Source organism: Herpailurus yagouaroundi, unplaced genomic scaffold (assembly GCF_014898765.1).
Source record: "Herpailurus yagouaroundi ecotype Mexico unplaced genomic scaffold, PumYag 218, whole genome shotgun sequence".
Classification (NCBI taxonomy): Eukaryota; Metazoa; Chordata; class Mammalia; order Carnivora; family Felidae; genus Herpailurus; species Herpailurus yagouaroundi.
Window position 1 is genome coordinate 2,299,743 of NW_024412449.1, and position 16,683 is coordinate 2,316,425.

The window sequence follows — 16,683 nt, forward strand, 5'->3', positions numbered from 1 at the left end:
TTGAACCACCCTTGCATCACTTGATTGCAGTGAATTATTTTTTTCATACATTGTTAGATTCAGTTTGCTAGTATTTTGTTGAGGATTTTGCATCTATGTTCATCAGAGATATTGGCCTGCACTTCTCTCTCTCTCTCTCTCTCTCTTTTGTTGGTGTCTTTATCTGGTTTTGGTATCAGGGTAATGCTGGTCTCATAGAATGGATTTGGTAATTTTCCGTCCTCTTTTATTTTTTGGAATAGTTTGAGAAGAAAAAGTATTCACTCTTTAAATGTTTGGTAGAATTGCCCATGAATCTATCCAATCCTGGACTTTTGCTTGGAAGTTTTTTTGATTACTAATTCAATTTCATTGCTAGTGATTAGTCTGTTCAAATTTTCTATTTCTTTCTGCTTCAGTTTTGGGAGGTTAAATGTTTCTAGGAATTTATCCATTTCTTCTAAATTGTCCAATTTGTTGACACAAATTTTCATAATATTCTCTTAAACTCCTTCGTATTTCTGGGCTGTCTTATTATTTCTCCTCTTTCATTTATGATTTTGTTTGAGTCCTTTCTTTCTTTTTCTCTTTTTGATGAGTCTGGCTAAAGGTTTATCAATTTTGTTGATAAAACTAATTCCTGGTTTCATTGATCTGTTCTATTTTTTTGTTTGTTTGCTTTAGTTTCAATATCATTTATTTCTGCTCTAATCTTCAATATTTCCCTTTTACTGCTGATTTGGGGTTTATGCTTTTTCTTTTTCTAGCTCCTTTATATGTAAGGTTAGGTCATTTATTTAAGTTTTTCTTGCTTTTGAGGTAGGCCTATATTATTGCATCTGAAACATTTTATACCACTGTGTTTTCATTTTCACTTTCCCATGTGATTTTTTATTTCATCTTTGATTTCTTGGTTGACCCATTCATTGTTTAGTAGCATGTTATTTAACCTCCATGTATTTGTGGTCTTTCCAGATTGTTTTCTTGTGGTTGCTTTCTAAGTCAGAAAAGATGCATGATTTGTTGAGACTTCTTTTTTGGCCTAATTAATATGTGATCTATTCTAGAGAATGTTCCAGGTATACTTGAAAACAATGTGCATTCTGTGCTTTTGGGATGGAATGTTCTGAATATATTGGTTAAATCCATCTGGCCCAGGGTGTCATTCAAAGCTATTGTTTCCTTGTTGCTTTTCTGTTTGGATGATCTGTCCATTGATGAGAGTGAGGTGTTAAGTCTCCTATTATATTGTATTACTATTGATTACTTCCTTTATGTTCATTACTATTTTATGTATTTGGGTGCAAAATATTTATAATTTTTGTATCTTCTTGTTGGATTGTCCCCTTTATTGTTACATAATGTCTTTTTTTGTCTCTTGTGATAGTCTTTGTTATACAGTCTACTTTGGCCAATATAAGTATTGCTACCCTGGCTTTTTCTGACATCCATTTGCATGACAAATCTTTCTTCAACCCCTCACTTTCAATCTGCAGATGTCTTTAGGTCTTAAATGAGTCTCTTGTAGGGAGCATATAGATGGGTCCCTTTTAAAATTTGCTCTGTCGCCCTGTATCTTTTGAGTGAAGCATTCAGTCTATTTACATTCAAAGTAATTATTGATAGAATGTTTTTATTATAATTTTGTTTGTGGTTATTTTTCCAGTTTTTCTTTGATCCTTTCTTGCTCTCTTTCATGGTTTATTGGCTTTCTTTACTGACATGGATTCCTTTTTCTTTATTCTTTGCATATTTATTACTGGTTTTTTATTCATGGTTACCATTAGGTTTATATAACATCTTCTGCATATAGCAGTCTGTATTAAGTTGATGGTTGCTTAACTTTGGACCCATTCTTTACTCCCCCACCCCCACTTTACATATATAGTGTCATATTTTACATCCTTTTGTGAATCCCTTGATTGATTTTTACAGATATCCTTATTTTTACTGCTTTTATATTTCCTACTTTTCATACTCTCACAGTCTTCCCTTTCTACTCAAAGAGTACTCTTTAAAATTTTCTTACAGGGCTGGTTTAGTGGTCATGAACTCTTTTAGTTTTTGTTTTTCCAAGAACTCTTGGTCTCTCCTTCTGTTCTGAATGATAGCCTTGCTGGATAGAGTATTCTTGGATGCAGATTGTTCCCTTTCAGCACTCTGAATGTATCATGCCACTCCCTTCTGGCCTGTAAAGTTTCTGCTGAAAAATCTGCTGATAGCCTTATGGGGCTTTCCCGTATGTAACTGTCTTTTCTTTTGCTGCTTAAAAAATTTTTTTTCCTTATCACTACTTTTTGCCATTTTAATTACTATGTGCCTTGGTGTGGACCTCCTTGGTTTGATTTTGTTGGGGGACCTCTGTACCTCCTGGGTCTGGATATCTGTTTCCTTCCCCAGATTAGGGAAGTTTTCAGCCATTATTTCTCAAATAAATTTTCTGACCCCTTTTCTCTCTGTTCTTCTTCTGGGATCCCTGCAATGTGAATTTTATTGTATTTGATGGGGTCACTGAGTTCCCTAAGTCTATTCTTATGTTGCATTTTTTTTTTCTTTGACTTGCTCAGCTTGATTAGTTTCCATTACACTGTCTTCCAGGTCATTAAATCACAATTTGTCTGCTTCCTCTAGCCAGCTATTTATTCCATCAAGTGTATTTCTAATTTCATTGATTGTTTTGTCTCTGATTGGTTCTTTTTTGTCTCTTTATTAATGGTCTCACTGATATCCTCGACTCTTTTCTCAAGTCCAGTGAGTATCTTTATGATCATTACTTTAAATTCTCTATCAGGCACATTACTTACATCTATTTTGCTTAGGTCTCTTACTGTGGTTTTTTTCCTGCTCTTTCCTTTGGGACATATTCCTCTGTCTCCTATGTTATTTAACTCTGTTTCTGTGTGTTAGGAAAGTCAGCTAATATCTCCTGCTCTTGATGGTAATGGCCTTATGAAGAAGAGGACCTACAGTGCCCTGCAGTGCAGTGTCCTCTGTTCCCCAGAACCTGGTGCTTCAGAAAGTGTCTCCTATGTGTTGTGTGTGCCTTGTTGTTATGTCCTCGCCATTTTTTTCCTCCAGTCTAGTCAACTGCAGAGGCTCTCTTTGCCTGTTGTGGCCAATTTTTGGTCACCAGCCAGGCAGGGTACATTTTAACAAAATGTGAGATAGTCTGTTCATGAAATGAGACCTGCCCCCACTGGTACTGAGGCCCTGCAAAATGTGAGGGTCAAGAGGTGGTATTGGTAGAGTTTGCACCAGTCTTCTTGGGAAGGGATCTGTAGCACTGGTACTGAGGCAAGCATAACTAGGAAGGGTGGATCTGCTGAAATAGAGGTTGGGGGGCAGGACTTGGTGTAAGCAAGTTAGGTAGTGAGTGTATGTACTGTGTTGGTTCCCATGGGTGGCTGTATTTATGCTGGGGGGAAGGGGGCTGGAGGTGTCTCCTCACAATCCCTGGCTCTCTGGGCCATGCTCTGAGATGAGTAAATAAATCTCCCTCCTGTATGCTCACCTGTTTTTGAAACTGTTGTATCTCCATGGGCTATTTGTCCTACTATTTCTTTAAGGGCCAGGACTCAGCTTCCTAATGCCCTCTGGACTCCCCTGAAACAGAGCTTGCTTATTTTTAAAATTGGAGGCTTTAAATCCTGCTAATTGTAAAAACTCATGAGATTCACTCCTCTCACCTTCAAAACCAAATATGGGGATTTATCTTCCCTGTGTGGGCTCCCTGGTATGATAGTCTATTTCTTCACATTCCTGGCTCCCTCTAACTGCAGATGGCCAAGGTCTGTTTCACTTCCAAACTGTGTCTCTGCCTTTCCTAGCTTCTTCGATGTGGCCTCTTCTCTACCTTTCGTGGAGTTTCTTCTGCCAGTCTTTAGGTCATCTTCTCAGTTATTTATGCTGATGGGAGTATTATCTAGTATCCACGGGATGAGGTGAGCTTAGGGTCCTCCTATTCTGCTGCCATCTTCCCAGCCTACTACTGCCTATGTTTTCTTTGAGGAGTTTTATGGTTTCAGGTTTCACATTTAGGCCTTTAATCCATAAAATATTTTTTTAAATGTTGATTTATTTTTGAGAGTGAAAGAGTGCGAATGTGTGGGGCAGAGAGAGACACACATAGAATCTGAAGCAGGCCCCAGCCTCCAAGCCATCAGCACAGAGCCCAGCACAGGGCTCGAACTCACGAACTGTGAGATCATGACCTGAGCCAAAGTTGGACACTTAACTGACTGAGCCACCCAGGTGCCCCGGCCTTTATTCCATTTTAAGTTTACTTTTGTGTATGATGTCAGAAAATGGTCTACTTTCATTCTTTTGCATGTAGCTGTCCAGTTTTCCCAGCACCATTTATTGAAGAGACCATCTTTTCTCCATTGTATATTCTTGCCTCCTTTGTCATAGATTAATTGACTAAATAAGTATGGGTTTATTTCTGGGCTCCCTATTCTATTACATTGATCTATGTGTTGATTTTTGTGCTAATACCATTAGGCTTTGATTACTACAGCTTTTTAGTGGATCTTGAAATCTGGGATTGTAATACCTTCAGCTTTGTTCTTTCTAAAGCCTGCTTTGGTCTTTGGTGGTTCCATAAAAATTTTAAGATTTATTTTTCTAGTTTTGTGAAAAATATTGGTATTTTGATAGGAATTGCATTGAATCTGTAGATTGTCCTTGGTAAATATGAACATTTTAACAATATTAATTCTTGAGCATGGAATATCTTTCCATTTGTTTGTGTCATCTTCATTTTCTTTCATCAGTGTTTTATAGTTTTCAAAGTACAGGTCTCTCACCTCCTTGGTTATTTTATTCTTTTAGGTACAACTGAAAATGGAACTGTTTTCTTAATTTCTCTTTCTACTACTTTGTTATTAGTGTATATAAATACAACAGATTTCTGTGTATTGGTTTTGTATCCTGCAACTTTACTGAATTCACTTATTCTAATAGTTTTTGAGGGTTTTTTTTGGTGAAATCTTTAGGATTTTCTGTGTATAGTATCCTGTCATTTGCAAACAGTGACATTTTTACTTCTTCTTTACCAATATGGATGCCTTTTTTCTTCTCTGATTGCTAGGACTAGAATTTCCACTATTATATTGAATAAAATTGGCAGGAGTAGACATCATTTTGATTGTGATTTTAGAGGAAAAGCTTTGTTTTCCACCATTGAGTATGATGTTAGCTGAAAGTTTTTCATATATGGACTTTATTATGTTGAGGTGTGTTCTCTCCAAACCAATCTGTTGCAAGTTTTCTTTTTTATATATAAACGGATGTTGAATTTTGTCAGATTTTTTTTTTCTGCACCTGTTGAGATGATTATATGATTTTTATTCTTCAGTTTAAAGTTGTGTGTTATGTTGATTGATTTGTGGATATTGAGCCGGGGAATAAATCCCATGTGGTTGTCATGAATGATTCTTTTAATATATTGTTGAAGGTGGTTTGCTAATATTTGGATGAGGATTTTTGCATCTATATTGATCAGGGATATTGGCCTTTTGTAGTGTCTTTGTTTGGTGTTGGTACCAGGGCAATGCTGTCCTCAGAATGTATGGATGCCTTCCTTCCTCTTCTTTTTGTAATAGTTTGAGGAGAATAGATTAATTCTTCTTACAGTATTTGGTAGAACACACCTGTGAATCATTCTGGTCCTGGCCTTTGTTGGGACTGTTTTGGTTATTGATTCAATTTCATTACTAGTAATTGGTCTGTTTAGATTTTCTATTTCTTCCTCATTCAGTTTTGGAAGATTGCATGTTTTTAAGAATCCATTGCTTCTAGGTTGTCCGATTTATTGGCATATAAGTTTTCATAGTAGTTTCTTATAATCCTTTGTATTTCTGTGGTATTGATTGTTACTTCTCTTTCATTTTGTCACTTCTCTTTCATTTTTTATTTTATTAACGTAGGTCCTCTTTTTTTCTTGAGGAGTCTGGCTAAAGATTTATCTATTTTTTAAATATATATCTATATATATATTCAAATATATACATATTTGAAAAAAAACAGCTCCTGATTTCATTGCTTTTTTCTATTTTTTTAAAGTCTATTTCATTAATTTCTGCTCTGATCTTCATTGTTTACTTCCAATAATATTGGGCTTTGTTCTTTTTCTATTGCTTTAAATATAAGGTTAGGTTAAGATTTTTCTTGTTTCTTGAGGTAGGCCTGTGTTATTATAAATTTCCCTCCTAGAGCTTTTCACTGTGTCCCAAAGATTTTAGAGTGTTCTGTTTCCATTTTCATTTTTCTCCACGTATTTTTTGATTTCTTCATTGACCCATTGGTTGGTTAGTAGCATACTGTTTAACCTCCATGTGCTTGTGTTTTTTCTAGTTTTTTTCCCTTGTGATTGACATCTAGTTTCACACTGTTGAGGTCAGAAGGGATGGATGATATGGTTTTAATTTTTTTTTTTTAATTTATGAAGACTTATGGCCTAACATGTTATCTACCCTGGAGAATCTTTTTTATTTATTTTGAGAGAGAGTGAGCACAAGCGAGCATGAGGGGGCAGAGAGAGAGAGGGAGACACAGAATCTGAAGCAGGCTCCAGGCTCCAACTTGTCAGCACAGAGACTGATGCAGGGCTCAAACCCATGAACTGCAAGATCATGACCAGAGCTCAAGTTGAACACAACTGACTGAGCCACCCAGGTACGCCTCTTTTCATCACTTTGAATAGAGCATGCCACTCCTGGACTGCACAGTTTCTGCTAAAAATTCAGCTGATATCCTTATGGAGTTTCCCTTGTGTGTAACTATTTTTTTCTCTTGCTGCTTTTTACATTTTTAAAAAGATTTTTCAGTTTATTGGTTTATTTTGAGAGAGAACATGTGAGCAGGAGAGGGGAAGAGGAGGAGGGAGACAGAATTCCAAGCAGGCTCTGCACTGTCAGTGAGGATCCTGATGTGGGGCTTAAACTCATGAACAGTGAGATCATGACCTGAACCAAAATCAAGAGTTGGACTTAACTGACTGAGCTACCCAGGCACCCCGATTTTTTTTTTTTCTTTAAAGTGATCTCTATACTCAACATGGACCTGGACTTACAACCCCAAGATCAAGAGTGGCATGCTCCACTGGCTGAGTGAGCTAAAATTCTCTTTAATTACTACACGTTGTAGTGCAGACTTCCTTGGGTTCACCTTGTTTGGGGTTCTTTGTACTTCCTGAACCTAGATGTCTTTCCTTCCCCAGGTTAGGAATGTTTTCAGCTATTATTTCTTTTTTTTTTTTTTTTTTTTACTTTTTAAAAATTTTTTAATGTTTTCTTTTTTTCAATATATGAAATTTATTGTTAAATTGGTTTCCATACAACACCCAGTGCTCATCCCAAAAGGTGCCCTCCTCAGCACCCCCCATCAATGCTCAGTTTGTTCTCAGTTTTTAACAGTCTCTTATTTCAGCTATTATTTCTTAAAATAACTTTTTTGTCCCTTTCTCCCCCTCTTTTTCCTGCTGGGACCCCTATAATGCAAATTGTATTGTTCTTGATGTGGCCCAAGAGATCCCTTAACATATCCTCACTTAAAATTTTTTCTCTCTTCCTTCCTTCCCTCCCTCCCTATTCAGCTTGGGAACTTCCCATGACACTGTCAGAATGCTGCCATTCTTCTGCAGTTACTAATCTGTTAATTCCCTGTAGTGTACTTTTCATTTTGGTTATTATATTTTTCAATTTTGATTGGTTCTTTTTTATATTTTCTGTCTCCTTATTGAAGTTCTAAGTTCTTCCACTTTTCTCTGCAGTCCATTAAGCATCTTTATAATCATTACTTTAATCTCTTTATCAGGCACATTGCTTATATCTGTTACATTTAGTTCTTTTTCTAAGGTTTTGTTTTGTTCTTTCATTTGGCACATATTCCTCTGTCTCCTCATTTTGCTTAACTTTCTGTGTTTGTTTTTATGAATTAGGCAGAGCAGCTACTTCTCCTAAACTTGAAGGAATGATCTTGTGTAGACTTTGTGTGCTTGGTGACTTTGGTTGGCTGGCTGGAGCTGTGCCTGCTGTGGGCTATGAAGTGGCTATGGGCTGGGGTGGTCTTGGGGCTCAGAGTATGCCCTGACAGGGCAGCTGAAGTGGACATAAGCTGGTGTAGTCTCTGGCCTCTCTGTGCAGCAGGCACCCTGGAATGACACTTGAAGCTGACGTGGGTGAAAACTTCAAGCTGGAATACCCTAGGGCTCTCAAGGTAGAGGGTGGCCTCTCGGGGCAGCTAGAGCCAAGCTGGAATGCAGACTGAGGGAGGGGGGGTGTCCTGGGCTTCCCCATGCATGGGATGCCCTTGCAGGGTGGCTGGAATGAAGGTGAGCACAAGGTAGGAGTTCCCACAGTGACTTGCACATGGGGCACCCTGGAGGTTGACTGGGATTTCCCAGCTTATGTCTACTTTGACTCCAGAGTACTTTGTGCTGGGGTGCCAAATATATACCCTTCTCTACTAACAAGTAAAAGAATAAAAATAAAAAGACTGCCATTCAGCTTGAGGCCAGAAAAGTCCTCCTCCGGTTTAAGAATGGTAGTATACATTATCTTCAAGTGTTCTAGAATCAATGACTGTTCCAGTAGGAAGATTAGAGCATGCTGTCCAAAAGCGCTTAATGCTATGACGAAAATATTCATTTCTGCACTATCCAGTATGGTAGCCACTTGACACATTTGGGTGTCAAGCACTTGAAGTGTAGCTGGTGTGACTAAGTAGATTTTTACTTTTGGTTGCTTTTATTAGCTACATGTGGCTAGTGGAACTGCATTAGCTCAGCTGTAAGGTTATATAGGCCATCTTCCTGGTTTTACAGAAGAGTGATCTGAGCTGCTGTCAAATGCAGATCTTAGATCTCCTGTCCGTGTCTTCATTCCTCTTTCAGTTTTACCACAGCTTCTACTTTAGCCTAAGTACTTGTAGGTGTGGGAAAATGATCATCAAAACCAATATGATCAAACCCTACAAGACGTTGCTCCTCCTGGGATTAAGGGGTCATCCCTATTCAACATCCACCAGTTTCCTTTAGCCACTTATTCCCTACATCACTTGAAGCTTTCCCCCCATCAATACTGCTCCCTCTCTAGTTCAACATCATCATTGTTGCACAAAGAGGTGTTTTGCTGGAGCTTCCTCCACTTCCTCTACTACTCTTGGTCATCTTCAGAAGTCTCATTTCTGATCATGTCGTTTTGCTCACAAGCCATTAGCATTTACCACTGCCTACCCACCAAATGTAGTCCACAATTCTTTGTTCAAGGTCCTCTGTCAAGCAGGCTCCTCTTCTTTCTGTAAATAAATTTTTCATTTCATTTTCATTTCATTCCTTTATCAATTTTTTTTGCTTTTATATCAAAAAGTTGCTCCCCGTTTTTTTAAAAAATTTACTTCCAAGTTACTTAGCATATAGCGCAACAGTGATTTCAGGAGTAGATTCCTCAATGCCCCTTACCTATCCCCCCTTCCACAACCCCTCTAGTAACCCTGTTTGCTCTCCATATTTAAGAGTCTCTTCTGTTTTGTCCCCCTCCCTGTTTTTTATATAAGTTTTGCTTCCCTTCCCTTGTGTTCATCTGTTCTGTGTCTTAAAATTCTCATGAATGAAGTCATATTTGTCTTTCACTAATTTTGCTTAGCATAATACTCTATAGTTCCATCCACGTAGGTGCAAATGGCAAGATCTCATTCTTTTTGATTGTTGAGTAATACTCCATTGTATATATACATACCACATCTTCTTTATCCATTCATCCATCGACGGACATTTGGGCTCTTTCCATACTTTGGCTATTGTTGATGGTGCTGCTATAAACATTGGGGTGCATGTGTCCCTTCGAAACAGTAGTGCAGTTGCTGGGTCGTAGGGCAGTTCTATTTTTAATTTTTTGAGGAACCTCCATATTTTCTAGAGTGGCTACACCAACTTTAATTCCCACCAACAATGCAAAAGAGATCCCCTCTCTCCCCATCCTTGCCAATATCTGCTGTTGCCTGAGTTGTTAATGTTAGCCATTCTGACAGGTGTGAGGTGGTATCTCATTGTGATTTTCATTTGTATTTCCCTGATGATGAGTGATGTTGAGCATTTTTTTCATGTGTCTGTTGGCCATCTGGATTTTTTCTTTGGAGAAGTGTCTATTCATGTCTTTTGCCATTTCTTTACTGTATTATTTGTTTTTTGGGTGTTGACTTTGATAAGTTCTTTATAGATTTTGGATACTAACCCTTTATCTGATATGTCGTTTGCACATATCTTCTCCCATTTTGTCAGTTGCCTATTAGTTTTGCTGATTGTTTCCTTCGCTGTGCAGAAGCTTTTCATTTTGATGAGGTCCCAATAGTTCATTTTTACTTTTGTTTCCTTTGCCTCTGGAGACGTGTTGAGTAAGAAGTTGCTGTAGCCAATATCAAAGAGGTTTTTGCCTGCTTTTTCCTCCAGGATTTTGATGGCTTCCTGTCTTCCATTTAGGTCTTTCATCCATTTTGAGTTTATTTTTGTGTATGGTGTAAGAAAGAGGTCCAGGTTCATTTTTCTGCATGTCGCTGTCCAATTTTCCCAGCACCACTTGCTGAAGAGACTGTCTTTATTCCATTGGATATTCTTTCATGCTTTGTCAAAGATTACTTGGCCATTAAATTTTTCATTTTAGAATGGTTTTTGGATTTATAGAAAAGCCGAAATAATAGTTCATACAGTTCCTGCATATTCTGAATCCGGTTTCACCCATTGTTAGCATCTTATAATACTATGGTATGTTTGTCACAACTAATGAACTGACATTAAGTCCATGCTTTGGGTTCTTCTCATCATTGTCACCTTTAGTGCCCTGTATTCTGTAATAGGTTTTCCGACTTTCCTTGCTCTTTATGACCTTGATGGTTTTGAGGAGCACTGGGTTTTTCCCATGTTTTTCTCATGGTTAGACTGAGGTTATGGGTTTTGGGAGGAAGATCACAGAGGTGAAGTGCCCTTTCCACTGCATCGTATCAAGGATGCATGCTATCAACATGACTTATCATTGGTGATGTTAACCTTGATCACTCGGTCAAAGTAGGGTCTATATCTTGTTTCTTTACTGCAAAGTTACTTGCCTCCTCCAGCTCCATCCCATAATCATTGGAAGCTAGTCACTAAATGGAGTTCACTCAAGAGGTGGGAGTTAACTTTCATTTTTTTGAGGGGAATGTAAATGCATGAATTATTTAGAATAATTCAGTGAGGAAGAGTTGTTCCTTTTCTCATTTATTTACCTATTTATATCAATATGGACTTAAGGATATTTAAGTCCACATATTAATATGGACTTAAGAATGGTTTAAATTCTCCTTCCCTAAGGACTCATTCAAAATGCCTCCTCATTCATGACACCTTTCCTAAACTACTTGGTATCCCACACATACTACCAGACTGTGAGTTACCTGAAGGCACTGTGTTATGCAGTATGTTACACTGCAACGTATTTCCTTTCGTATCCCTTAACTCAGCAGGTAGCATCTAGCAAATGAAATGGCTCTTGCTTAATGAATAGTAATCGACAAGAGTAAGGTCAATGTAAGATGTTCTCTTTAGGGTCTACCAGGGACAAACACATACCCTAAAGCTAAACAAAAAACCCTCCTGCAGAATCTTTATGCCCAAGGGACCCTGCTCAGTCTCATGCTTGAAGAAGATATCCTGTTTCGGGCATATGCCGTTGTGAACACTAGAAAAAAGAACCTTATGACTTTTAGCCCTCAACACAGGCAAGTACATGCACATATTTAAAGATAAGAATCCATTAACTAAAACATACCCTAAGGAAGCTCACAGAGCTATCCCAAGTCAGGAAAGCTTATGTTCACCTGAAATGATTATCTGGTGCAGGCATTTTTCTAGAATCCTTTATCTCCTGTCTCTCTTGGTAGTATCTCTGGCCTAGGTGTTGGGGATGCAAGTGCAGCAAGCTTGTATCCTGAGGTGTGGAAAGGTCTGGAGCTGTTGCTGTGAGGAGATGGGGGTGGCGGCATAAGTACCTGATTTTTCCCTGGCAGCAACACCAAGGGACTCAGCAGGAGCAGCCCCTACAGCAGAACTTGTACCTTCTCGTATTCCTGGGTGATGTGGATGCCCCTTCCTGGAGCTCCCTGGTTCACCTGCATTCACCCACAATTGGCGCCCAGCACACCATGGGTTCCAATTCTGGCCCTGAAGCTCTTCTTCTCTGCACAAGAGCTTCTCCATCAGAAGTACAACCTAGAAGCTCTTAATTCTTATGTAGGCAATCCTCAACCACAGGGGGATGGGAGGGCCCTCCCTGTCCTGGGGAGGATGACTTAAGGTGTTTCTCAGAGGGAACCCTGCAGGACTGAACCCTGGTTGCAAACTCAACATCACTGGCCTTTCTCTTGCTCTCTTACATTCCCCACATAACTATTTACTTTCTAAGATCACCTCTCATATGAACTTCCTCCACCCAAGTCCTTGTCCCGGCATCTGCTTTTGGGAAAACCTGAACTCAGAACTGCAGCCAGGGCAAGAGAGAAGACCCTGGGAACAGAGGCAGCTGGGTTAGGCAGCTCAGAAAGAAGGACTGGGGGAAGGTATGTCAGAAGAACCTTCCAGATATGCCTGGGGTCCCTGAGAAAGGCAAGTTGAGCAGCCCCAGTGCTGCCGAACAAGCAGTATCTGGCTGCACAAAGGAGACCCAGGTATGACACTGCCTTCACAGGGTTTGTGATCAGAGAACACCCAGCCATGCTGCTCAGCAGAGTCTATCTGTCATCTTGGGGATGCTCACCCATTCAGGCTTTCACCATGACCCTAAAACACACAGAGCCTTTTGCTGAGAGATTCTTGCCTCCACATCTTGTTCACTTCCAGGTTCTGAGTCCTTGCCTCATGAGGTCATCAACCTCGTTTCCTGGATTCCAGATGCATTTCCTGCTCCTGAGGTGTGACCTGGCACATCCGGACTCCTTGAGGTCCCTGTGGCATTTCCATCTTCTTCTAAGTACCAGTGTTTCATAGTTAGTTTACTAATCCCAACCTCAGCCCGCTCCTGCTCTCTGGGCCCAGCCCAACTGGATTTCTAGAAATGATCGTGTCTCATTCCTGGTAGTACCACCAGGTCATCGTACTGTGCCTACGTTTACGTGTGCTACGGATAGCAGGTTACACTCTCTAATGTGCCCATATATTGATTGCAAAATACCATTTTCTAATAAAAAAAAAAAAAAAATCCAAGCTCCGTGGAGAAATGACTGATTCCAGGGTCAGAGTAAGTAAACCATAAGAGGAGTCTGGAACATCTTATGATGCCAGAAAGTAAGTGCTAAGAACAAAAAAATATGGAGCAGCAGGTCAAAAGTGTCCAGAAGCCAACCTGAAAGAGCTCCCAATGGTCAAATGGTGAAAGCTGGAGGTATACGAGCAAAAAAACCCAAAAAACAAAAAAAAACCCCGATAGATTATAACCTAGAGTGTGAAGTAAGTATCCTTGTGTCCATACTGATATAAATACTGAATAAATAAGTAAATGGACCAACTTTTCCTTACAGAAGGATTCCAATTAATAAATGTAGAAGGAATGAAATAGAAAATCTCCACTCGACCACTGCAGTAATAATTGAGGCAGCTATGATCCACTGAATAAAATCAGTGGGAAACATGTAAGGAGAAACAAGATATTTGCATAATCTTAAATTATCTTGCCCCCTAAACAAATGAATCGTAAAGAGAAAAATAGCAACTTCACAGTGAAGGGATCTGACAGACACTGCCTTCCCCAAGTGATCCAGGTGAACTCACCAGTAATAAGACAGGTTAACATTGTGGACCCTGGGTACAACACACCCAGACAAGCCTGTCACTTCTGGGGTATTCTTCCCCCAAATTTATGACCTTAATCTAATAATCAGAAAACATCAGACAAACCCAAGTTAGGGGCTATTCTACACAATAACTAATCAGTCCTCTTTCACAAGTGTCAAGGTCATGAAAGAAAAGGCGGTCACAGTTTGGAAGGGACGTGATACAATCGAGTACAGTGTGCAATCCCAGATCAGATTCTAGAACTGATAAAGACATTCATTTAAAAATCTGGTAAAATCCAAATAAATTCTGGGACTGAGGTTGATTTCTTACAGGTTTGGTACCTGTACCATGGTCAGGTAAGACGTTAGCATTAGAGGGAGCTGGGCCCGAGGGGGTCAGGAACTCTGGACTCTCTGTGCGACAATATTGTAAGTCTAAAATTAGTTCAAAAGAAAAGTAAAAAAACAAAAAACCCACTGACAAATGGCCTATTAAGTGTCAAGACAAATAGTAGCGAGGCAGGAAACGGGGTATCACAGAGAAAAGGGTGTTTGGAGCCGGAGAAGCTAAGGTGGAAGCAGAGGGGCTGGAAAATCAGAGTAAGCGCCACCAACCCAGCACGTGGGGAGCCAGCACTTTCTAAGCGCTTTGCACATACCCCCTGGCTGAGAAATGGGGTGGTTCGACACATTACATAGGGGAGTACAGTTGTCACAATTTGTGACAGGACAAGGAGCAAAAGGGCATGACTCCTAGGTTTCTAATCTGAGCATTTGGCTCTATTCTGGCAAGCAGAATAGCTTTGGTGGGGAGGAGGAAGATCAGATCAGTTTGAGGCAGCGTGGTTCCTAGGTGACACCCAGGTGGGCATGCGTGGAAGGCAGTTAGCACATCACCTCACAGCTTCAGGGAGTGATTATCAGGGAGGTAATGGTTGAAACGCAGGAGGAGATGCAATCACCCAGGAAGAGGATAGGAGAGAAAAAGGGAAGGGAGGGGCCACAGATGGAAGACTGAGAAGTCCCCGCCGTTACAGAGAGAAGTCAAGGGTATGAAGAAGACGGGGAAGAGAGGGTGTGTCGGAAGCGGCATGAGATCCCAGAGACCACTGGGCTGGGGAAGGGGGACGAGACATTTGGTAGTTAGCGTCAGATGCCACAGCACAGGAGATGTCAGAATCGATACTGGAGACCTCAGAAGAGAAAGCAGATGGAATGATGATACCCAGGCTGTACCTCAGAAGGTAGTGATTAGTGGTGAGGAAGCAGACACAGTGCCAAATATTCTTTTGAGGAACGTTGCTGGGAAAGAGGAAGATAGAGGGGAAGTCAAGGTTGGAGCCTATCCTAGTCAGCCTCCCGACAGACACCTCCCAGGCACTCACGATGCATATTTTTACCTGCAAACTGGTTCCCTCCACCTGGGCACCCTGCCTGTACCTTTTCATGTGTGTCCCCATCTACCTACAAACGGTCTAAACTTAGGTGGAAAGAAGGAACATCACCTTTTCAACGCGAAGGTTGAGATCTGAAATAAACCTAACGTTGACCGTGCTCCGTCCCGACTCGGGGCTGCACGGGTGTGATGTGGGGCAGTTCTCTCCCCATGCGCAGAGGCAAGATGACCTCGTGACCTTGTTCCATCACTCCATGGCTAAATTCCACCCTTGCCTTGAAAGCCCAGCATATAGAGCGTCTCGAGACACTTTCAGATCCTGACCAGAAATCCACTGGAGGAGTTAAAAGCTATAGTCGCTAAAAGAGATGACCAGCGAGGCTCATGGCTTTTCCATGGGAACATGTGCCAAAGCCTTCTCCTCTCTGCGTTCGGTTGCATTTACAAGTCTTTAAATATTAATACTCACTAATATTGACGTCTGAGTACCAAATCAGTGTAGCTTCCCAGAAATGACTAGATTTTATATCATTCATTCACTCAATAGACATTGATGAAGTGCCAGGCAACATGCAGGAGGCAAACTGCTAGAACTGGAGGAGACTGGATCGATGAGGAAGATACGGTGTTCCTGCTCTTGGGAAGCCCACAGACATTTCCATAAACAGCTACAAACAACTTGGAACGTCGTATAATAAAGGCATGTGTGTTATGTACATTTATGTATGTATGTGTGTGTGTATCCGGGGGAACACAGAAGGGCGCGTGACAATCACGTCTAGATGTGATCCTGTTGTCAGAGGTGCGAGAGGCAGGCGCGTTCTATGGACCTTAGAGACTGAAAGATGAACAGTGAGGCTGAAAAGACAGAGGGGGGTCGCATGAGGGTCTGTGTGAATGCAGTGCTGCTGGGCCTGACTGGCCCAGCCCCCCCCACCGCCCCAACCCTGGCAGGGGAGAGCAAGACTAGGCTTGCGTTTTGAGAAGGCCTCCTCTGCTGGCGGCCCAGGAATGGGCTGGAGGCAGAGAGAGGCGGAATGCAGGTGAGGTCGGAGGCTGTCTCGACAGCTCAGACCAGTGAAAACCGCAGGGAGAGTGGCTGCAGGAGACCATGTGAGCAAGAAGAAAGGAGCCCTGGAGGCCCCACACATACGCGGGGCGTGGCGGGGAAGAGGGGAAGGCGGTTAACTCAGAGGGCAAGAAACCTCTTTGGAAAAGTGGATGAGCTCAGCGTGAGGCACACACAGGGGGAGGGGCTGAGTGGGCAGCTAGGAATGGAAGTCTAGAACTTGGGGCAGAGGTTTGGACTAGAGACAATGGGGAGCAGCTGAGGCAAAGTCCAAATTCTTTCAGGTTGAATTTGTCATTTCAATACTAGATCACCCCTGAATTCTCCTTTTCCTCCCCGGGGGCCTATTTTCACAGGAACACACCTTCCCAAGAGACAGCACATCTAGGCACGCAGAGGCTGAACGTCACAGAGGCACAGGCTCCCACATTCTTGCACC

The 16,683-nt window shown here is 41.0% G+C and overlaps 1 protein-coding gene and 1 long non-coding RNA gene across 7 annotated transcripts in view; one reads left to right on the forward strand and one right to left on the reverse strand.

The window, feature by feature from the left end:
* LOC121018203 (uncharacterized) overlaps nucleotides 1-15,891 on the forward strand; it is a 75,142-nt gene extending 59,251 nt beyond the window's left edge. Inside the window, exon 3 of the long non-coding RNA XR_005785080.1 lies at nucleotides 15,723-15,891. This is a non-coding gene — a long non-coding RNA (uncharacterized LOC121018203). The remainder of the gene's footprint in view (nucleotides 1-15,722) is intronic.
* The window catches only part of PARVA (parvin alpha), a 193,785-nt gene that overhangs the window by 72,195 nt on the left and 104,907 nt on the right, over nucleotides 1-16,683 (reverse strand). The window lies entirely within an intron of this gene.